General features: G+C 36.6%; 1 pseudogene; it reads left to right on the forward strand.

The window, feature by feature from the left end:
- The first annotated feature begins 6,278 nt into the window (after positions 1 to 6,278).
- LOC104241255 (F-box protein CPR1-like) lies at positions 6,279 to 8,126 on the forward strand (annotated as a pseudogene).
- The last annotated feature ends 1,627 nt before the right edge of the window (positions 8,127 to 9,753 follow it).

The following is a 9,753-nucleotide window of genomic DNA, read 5'->3' on the forward strand; positions in this document are numbered from 1 at the left end:
AATCTCATTCTCTTACGCTGTCCTTGCTTAGTCCTATCTATACCCTGTTGCCGATGCCTACACCTTTCTATATTCTAGGCGAACACCTATATTTTGGATTTATCCATACTATCTTGTAATGCAGAAATGGCACATGCCTTGGTCAACTCTGGGGCTAACCCTACTATAAACTTCTGGATCCTATCCCGCATAGTAGCAACTATTGATGGAGCATATCTGGTCAATTAGTCAAAATGGAGACTATACTCTCGAACACTCATAAGGCCCTGCTTGAGAACTAGAAATTGATCAACTCAAGCTTATCGGATATCCCGCGATAATTACTGGTCAAGGAAGGCATCTGACAAATTTGCCCAAATAGCTGGAGGAGCATCACATCCCCTGGACCTCTCCCATACCTTGTACCAAAGGTTGGTTATATCTCGGAGTCAAAAAGCTGCTAACTTAGCTATATCATTCTCCGTGGAATGTATAACCCGAAAGATTATGTGGAGCTGATATATGAAATCTTGCGGGTCCTCTATCTTATCCGTCCCTATGAACACTGGGGCACTCAAAGCAATAAAATCTCGGACCCTTGAACTCCCAGGCCCCTCAGAAAACCAATGCACTAGATGATGCCCTAGCCTACTGCTGGGAAGCTACCAACAATTTCAACAAATGCACTACACTCCTCAAGTCTTGATCTGATGCAAGTAGAGGGGGAACTGGATGTGCGTTATCCCTAGGAATATCCTCAGGTGGTAAAGGAGGCAATAATGGCTGAATAGGAATCTCACCCCAGGCCTTAATCTAGGCCCTACCTACTGGGGCACCATGATGGTCCCCTCACCTGCTGCTGTATTTCTCCTATGGCTAGCCGTAATCTTCCTAGTCATCATCATCTGTGTATGCAAATACCAACACTTAATTTTAACTCAAATCTCCTATAACTCGGTTCTATAGATCGATTTAAATTTGAAAAAGGGTAACAAACTCCTAAATTCCCTATTGTTCCCTGGTTATATAATATGGTGCACAACATATCTATAAAAAAGACCCTACTAGACACGTCTTGTAGACTCCCCAAGACAAAACTGCTCTGATACCAAGTTTGTCACGCCCCAAACCTTGGGGGCGAGACTGACGCTTGGTGCCTCACTTGACCTAGCGTACCAACATGTGACTGAGGGACTCTGAACATATAATGTCATACTTTTGCCATGAGGGCAGATTACAAGACATTTTGTGAAGCAAAATATAAAACTGATCGGAAACTAGCGCTAACTAAACATAAATATAAAGCTAGGCCGACAAGGCCGTCATAACTACTACAATTGACAAACAAACAAAATGTACATACAAAGCTTGCAAACCCAACATACTGCACTAACTGATAGGATATCTTTACAAGCCTCTACTGATGGATATACTGTGATTGGAATAGGGATCGACCTACCCATACCATATATACATATATACAGAAGATGTACACAAAACCTTAAACCCGACAACTCTGAAGAACGTGGAGCTTACCGATCAGGCTGAACTCGGGAAACACCTACTAAGAAGGTATTCCTGTCTGTCTATCTGAATTTGCATGCATGAAATGCAGCGTCCCGAGAAAAGGAAAGTCAGTACGAAACAATAGACCGAGTATGTAAGGCAATAAAATAACTAAAAGCTGAAATTGTGCTAATAATATAATAACTAAAAGTAATCGGGAGTTAAAGATGATCTGGAGATATACTTACCTGCTGATACTGACTCAACTCTTTGAATATGGTAAGTACATAAATGTCCGGCCATATAAAGCTTGGAACGTGTAACTGCTACTCGCTCATTGGCACTCGGCCATACAAGGCTCTGTATATCGGCCATTCTGGGCTCGCTCATCGGGGCTCGGCCACAGTATGCTTGGTATATAACTTACAATATGATCAGCGGTTTCCCAATATGGGCCTGCCCACCGATTATAGCTCAATGGTGGTAAAAATATTGTAATACTATATACATTTAGACCCTCTGCTCTCTTCACTGGAAGAAGACAGTACTTAATTGAATATAAAACTCCGTTAAGGGAGAATACTGTAACTTATGAGACTATGATAATGTATATAAATTTGGAAGTATGAACTTCTCTTTATGCCTCGTTAGGAAACACATGCAGTTACGAGATCATGCCAAAATGAAAGAAGGTCTTAGACTTAACGTACTTTATCACAATCTTTCCGATCACCAAGTTGAACTCACCTATGCGTACCATAATCTATAACAACGATAGTAATACTACTAAGTTACGATAGGTACAACCATCGCACAATGAACAACAATCTTATTTTGTATTAAAACGGGCATCATCTCCTTTATAATCCTTATTTCATCCAAATTTAAGATAACACCAACAACACAAGAACATAACAATAATAACATATATATATATATATATATATATATATATATATATATATATATATATATATATATTATTTCTCAACCTTATATACATCACAAATTACTACAAAACAGCTTAACACACCCCGATCTCTTCATACCCAAAATGACCACAGTAGCAGTGTCAAACAGCCCGAAAATATCACCACGAATGCCAGCCCAACACCATGCATTTTTGTGGTGTTTCTCCATACCCTTCCTCCTCCAAAACACCATAAAACAATAGTAAAACACTGTCACGCCCCGAACCCGGGGGGCGAGACCGGCACCCAGTGCCTTACCTATCCTTGCATCCCAACTTGCAACTAAGGAACTCTAAACATATGATGTCATACTTTGGCCATGGGCCACATTGTAAGATAACTGCGAATGCTGACTAAATGTCAATATAAAACTGGGCCGACAAGGCCGTCATAACTATTACAGCTGACAAACCAACCAAATATACATACAAGGCCTGCAAGCCCAACATATTGCACTAACTGACAGGATATGTCTACAAGTCTCTACTGATGGATATACTATGATCAGAACAACTCCCCGGCCTACTCATAACATATATACATATATATACAAGATATATATATATAAGGCTCTAGACCCGGAAACTCTGAAAGGCATGGAGCTTACCAATCAAGATGAACTCGGGCAACACTTATTGAAGAGGCATACTCATCTATCCATCTTACCTGCACGCATGAAATGCAGTGCCCCCAGAAAAGGGACATCAGTACAAAATAATGTACTCAGTATGTAAGGCAATATACTGAAAGCTGAAACTGAACTGATAATATAATAACTGCAAGTAGCTGGAAGTCAAAGATAATCTGAAGATATGCTTACCTGCTGATACTGACTCAAATCTCTCAATATAGTAAGTAAAATAGTTGTCCGGCCTATAAGGATCGGTATACATATATATCTGCTCTATCATAGTAGGCTTGCTCATAAGCGCTCGGCCATACTAGGCTCTGTATCTCAAACAACTGGGCTCGCTCATAAGCACTCGGCCACAGCAGGCTCGGTATATATATAACTACTCTGCCATAGTAGGCTCACTCATATGCGCTCGGTCATACTAGTCTCTGTGTCTCGACCAACTGGTCTCGCTCATTAGCGCTCGGCCACAGTAGACTCCTCATATAACTTACCATCTAATTAGAGGTTGCCCAATAGGGGCTTGACCATCGATTATAGCTCGATAGTAATGAAAATACTTTAATACTGTATATATAAACTCTCTGCTCTCTTGACTGGAAGAATGAAATACTCAAATAAATATGAAGTCCCGATAAAGGGAATATTGTAACTTGCGAGACTAGCAAAATATACGTATATTCTGGGATATGAAATTTTCTTTATACTTTGTTATCAAACTTGTGTAATGACGAGATCATGCCAAAATAAAGGAAGAGCTTAGCCTTAACATACCCGAAATAGAGAAAACTCCGTATAATACTCCGTTAGAAATCTTCGTGGATTGAACTTAGAACCCAAAAATCGGATTAAGCTTCTGTTTTTGAAATTCTTGAACGAAAACTGCTCCTGCTTCTTTGAATATTTTTGAACGAAATTTTTAAGGTTCTGAGTTCTTGAAGCACTGAAGGAAAGAATGCAACTTCAATTTGAAGCTTCAAGCTTCTTTCAAAGAAAGAATGTATTTTCTCGCCCTTTTTTTTGAGGAATGATTTCGTTACTTCTTATTCAAATGAAAAATGGAGACCTAGACATATGATTTCTATTTTGGAACTTAAAGGCATTCTGATTTCTTCCCAATAAACATGGAACAAAGATATTTTTCAAAGTCTTGCTTGTTAATACTTAATATATCTCTGGCAGTCACCTCCTCATAATTAATATGAGTCATTTCCTTAAGTAGTGGCTTTCTGCCATGCTTTCTTGGGGGAGGCATTTAATCTTATCCACTTATTAATTAATCGGGTAATATTTCGTTACTCGGTAATTAATTCATTACCCGTATAATTTAAAAATGACCACAAATTACTTAAAATACTATTCGCTTTTAACACACCTTATAAACCTTACTACCATGGTCATGTAGTACCTTGTATGGCACTAGTCCGTAAATACCGGATATTTTAGCTCGGACCGTATTTTACCCCAAAATGCTAAACTTTGACGAAAATTCATTTTCTTTGACTTGCTTCCCCTTTCATCTTCACGAATTTATTCATCACTTGTTTGAAATAGCTTAATCCTTATAATCTCCAAATAATCTTTTCCTTGGACTGATGTTAATTACCTTACGACAAATTCAACGTAAAATACTACAGGGTGTAATACAATCGTAACTTATTACTGCGAGGCATAACATCATCGTATTGTAATACTGCTGGATGTAATATCCTCATAATATATTACTGCAGAGGGTAACATCATCGTAATATATTATTGCAGAGCATAACATCGACGTAATACTATGAGGCGTAACAAACACGCAGCCAAATAGCAACATAAAATAGTCCTCAAAACAGTATGCTATAAATGAATAACTCGATCTCACGGCTTCTGATCATCGTCCCGTGAGTTATTAGAAATATAAAACGACTTACCTTGCATTTACAGCAGAAAAATATGGATGAAAGAAAGTAGTAAACTTACCTTATTTTTTGGATAACTCAAATCATATCTTGGTTCTTCAAACTCTAGATATTTCCTCCAATTAGAACTTGAAAGGCAGAAAAAATCAACTAGGGTTTATGGGCAATTATTGGAAGGACTTTTGCAAATCTTATGGCTGGTTATTATGCCCTATTATCAGTCTAATATATGAAGGAAATAAGCCTTTAAAAGGCCTCTTTGGACAACCCGAACTGGCCCATTTTTGGGACATGTATAATTCTCTCATTTAAGCAATAAGTGATACACCTACTTGTCACCTAAAAGTCTACGCAGTCTCGCAAAAACACTCATATCCTATACTCCAATATCGTATTGACAAACGATTTAATGCATTAGAAAATAGACTCATGTATCTTCAATTTTATGGTTCATCACCCCGTAACTCTGAGTATATTTTAAGAAAATCGTAGTTACATTTGACCCTAATTTCAATAAAACCTATGAACGTAATTTGTGATGACTTTCATCGAGTATTCTTCTACAACTCTCTTGACTTCAAAACATAACACACGACTATCATACAACTAACATAACTCATAAAATAACCTCCTTATCATGTTAAGCACCCTAGTATCACCCCAAAGTACACGTTATAACATTCTTAACTTGTCGACTTTCGACGAAACATTATTTTCTTCAATTCTTTTAGCTTTTGAACCTTCCAACCCTCTTTGTACTTGTTTTTCATGATCTTCAATATTTGTAACCTCCGAGGTAACATGATTAATATACTTTATATACTATCAAATATTATCTCATTTTTTGTCCTATATTAGTTTGGTTACGACGCACTTTTACGTATGAAAATATAGGGTGTAACAAAAAATACTTATCCGGGTCTGTTTATTTAAAATGATGACCGTAGTCAACTGAAATAATTTTTAAGGAAAAAATTCACCTTTTTTAATATTTCGCATAAAGACTTCCCGGAACAAGACGCGGACTGTACATGCAAATCGAAGAACGCTAAACGGAACTAATCGAAGTTGCGAAATACGGAAATAAAGGCAAAACTCAAAATCGAGGTCATCACATCATATGTACCCATTATTTATTTTGCCAAGTGGCTCTATGTTAAAGAAAAATTGATGCACTGGATAGACCACAGAATCACGAAATGCAAGTCTGACGTATATTTTGTTAAGGAGCAAATGCGCGAGGATTAAGGATTTGGATCCTATTCAAATCAGATAAGAAGTTCTTATTTGATGAGGTGCCAAGGCTTTTACAACACAACGAAACACCATTTTCCCAAAATGAACATTGGATAATCAAAGATGGCGGATGGAATTATGAAGAAGTTGCCTGAAGATGTGGTAATTCACATACATTTGCGACTTCCTGTAAAATCTCCCATGAGATTCAAATGCAATTCAAAAAATATGTACGATCTCATACAATCATCCATCTTCATTAATCTACATCGCGACCGGACCATCATAAACGATGAATTAATTCTTTTCAAACGTTCCATTAAAGTAGCACCAAAACAATTTAAAAATGTCTTTGTCTTTTCTTTCCAGCGATGATGATGATCTTAAACCTGTTTTTCCAGATTTATCTGTACCACCTCTAACTTCAACATGTGGCGTTCTTTGTTATGAAATCATCGGTCGTTGCTGTGGTTTAATCTGGCGGGAATGACTACAAGTTTGCTAAGATTTCAGAAATTTACAGGGATCCTCCGCAATGGGATCCTGATGAGGATAGAGAGCATAAAGTTGAAATCTATAATTTACACATTAATTCGTGGAGAGAATTGGATCATGTGGGTCAACAGTTACCCAATGTGCATTGGTTCCCTTGCTTACTTTACAAGGGAGCCTTTCATTGGTATGCATATGCAGACACAAAGGTAATTCTTTGTTTCAATATGACCACTGAAACTTTTTGGAATATTAGGATGCCAGATACTTGTCATTTCTACGACGGAAAGCGTTGTAGCCTTGTCGTCCTAGATGATTCCCTAACCTTGATTTGTTACCCTGGTCGAAGGACAGAGATTGATCCAATAGAAGATTTGACAGACATTTGGATAGTGAAAGAGTATGGTGTAAATGAATCTTGGATTAAGAAATACAAATTAGGCCTCTTTATATTGAAACCCCATTAATAGTCTGGAAGGATCATTTGTTGCTTCTTCAAAGCATTAGTGGAATTTTGGTTTCCTATGATCTTAATTCAGATAAATTCAAGGAATTCAATTCATATAGTTGTGCTAGAAGTTTGAGAGTTATCATTTAAAAGAAAAGCTTGACTCCAATTCCAAAAGTGGAAGCGACCGTGGAACAAAACTCCCATATTTTTTAGAAGGTATAACTCTTCAACTTTAACTTGTCGAAATAGCACCTAATTGTCAACATCTTTTTATTCTTGAAGATTCTAACAGGCCTTTCTATATTGTGCAGACAAGCCTGTCTATATTATTTTTATTATGACAGATATGCTTACTATGGCAATGTAGTTATTTATTGTGCTGCAAATTTAGTAGATGACAATTTACTAGAGCTTCTTTCTCCTTTTTAAATATATTGCATGTGATTAATTCGAAGATTACATTAAATAAACTAAATCTAAAACATTTATATGCAATATCTATTATTTTGTTTAACTTTATTGTCATTATTTCCGCAACTTTAGAAGGAAAAGACTGTTTCAGTGTCGATAGGCTATTTTTGATCTATCAAGTCACAGCATAAAAGGTTGGGGAAACTGCAAAAAGGAAATCAACTTTTCTTAGAAGAGTAGAAGATTGCTCATATTTGCAATTACTGTGCTCCTCTTTAATGTCTTCGCGAAAAACATTCTTCCATCCCTAGTCCCAAAAGCTGAAGTTTGAGCAATGCTCTCTCTTCTTATTGATATTGTTATTCTATATAAAAAGTTATACTTACACATTTTTTGTGTCTTGTGATTCCAGTGGAGAAAAGCAGAAGATTTATCTGGTGATCAACGAATGCACATGCCACACGGAAGTATTTAGGAAACAAAATGTTGAACATGTTTAATCATAACATATTGTTATAAGTAGATTTGGGCATTTTTTTTTTTTTGTTTCGTCTTTAAAATTTATTGCACAATGATGATCAATTGAAATTTTTTACGTTTTTCTGTAACTTTTCAACTTATGCAAATTGGAGGCACAGTGGTTTCATCATATCTATCACTAATAGAACTGTTAGCTCACCAAATATGTCCCACCGTGTTTTTTTTTGTTTTGTTTTTTGTTAGCAATAGATATACAGTAAAATCTCTCTATAACAGCCTAGTTTGTTCCGAATATTATTGGATGTTATAGTGAAGTGCTATTATATAGAACACATATTATAATATAACATGATAAATTGGTTCCGAAAAAACTTGACTTTTATAATAAAGTATCGTTATATAGGGAGGTTATTATAGAGACTTTTGATTGTATTAAATATAATTCGGCAACATTTCAAGATAGAGTGTCCATGCGGACGGATAAGACATCTATTGTCTAGCTATTACGAGTGAAATTAGTATAGGTGTATGGGAGAAAATTGGTAAATGACATGGTGGATGCTCGAGGAGTTGACACGTGGAAGTAATGACGTGTAAGATATGAGTCAGTAAATAATTGGCACCGGATACAAATATATGATCGGAGCTGAATAAGTTCTAAAGGCATTGAAACCGAGGACGAAGATTTGAATGGAAGATATCGGTTGGGAAATACAAGATTCAATCAGCAGTCATTATGAAGACTCTTTACATTAATGGCCAGTTGATATTCAATCATAAAGAGAAGTTTTATTCATATCAAAGAACAACTTGATTTGGGGATATTGTCTCCTGAATTGAGCAACAAATAGGAGAATTCATAATCATTCAAGTACACGAAACATTCTGTATACAAAAAAGGTAAAATAGGCTCTTAATGAAAATAATATTCTTCACTTTGTTCTTTTTATTGTTCTTGTTATTGCTTTCGGAGAAGTTCTGCCCACAATCAGGCTTGTGCTTCCTTTTAATTTATTTCCATTAACCTATTTATGTTCTTGATTAGTTCATACTCTTGGATCATATTAATTTACGTGTCTATAAACCACATTTCAAATTCAATTGCATTGTTTTACAAGTAAATAGTTCGGTGACATAGTTCCGGCAATAAAGATTTTGGCCGGGTTCAACTTAACGAGTGTAACGACCCGTGGAGAGATAGTACTACCTATGCATGCCGAAGGCAAAACAAACACCACGTTGTTATAAGTGGTGGATGGTGACACGGGATACAATGTGATTCTCACTAGGCCTTTGATTCATGAGATGAAGGTAGTACCAACAACTTATTATCAGTTGTTGAAGTTCCAAACATCGGAGAGAATCAAGAAAATTAGAGGTGATCAACCTGCAGCAAAGGAAATGAATGCAATAACCTTGTCCAGAAATAAGGCGGAAAGAAACTATAGGTACTGGTGTCCACTTCCATTGCGGTTAAAGTTGATGGGAAAGAGAGTCATAAGAATTTTATCGGGTGCCTAGATCATTCCAGGTACCGAAGGAAGCAGGCCCTACAAAGTCTACCACTAAAGAATTGGACCAAATCTCTTTGTTTGCGCAGTTCCCTCATAAGAAGGTTTACCTGGGAACAGGAATAAATCCCGAACTCAGCCTTAAGATTATTGAGTTTTTAAAAGCTAGCTTTGATTG

This window comes from Nicotiana sylvestris, chromosome 9 (assembly GCF_000393655.2).
Source record: "Nicotiana sylvestris chromosome 9, ASM39365v2, whole genome shotgun sequence".
In the NCBI taxonomy this organism is placed as follows: domain Eukaryota; kingdom Viridiplantae; phylum Streptophyta; class Magnoliopsida; order Solanales; family Solanaceae; genus Nicotiana; species Nicotiana sylvestris.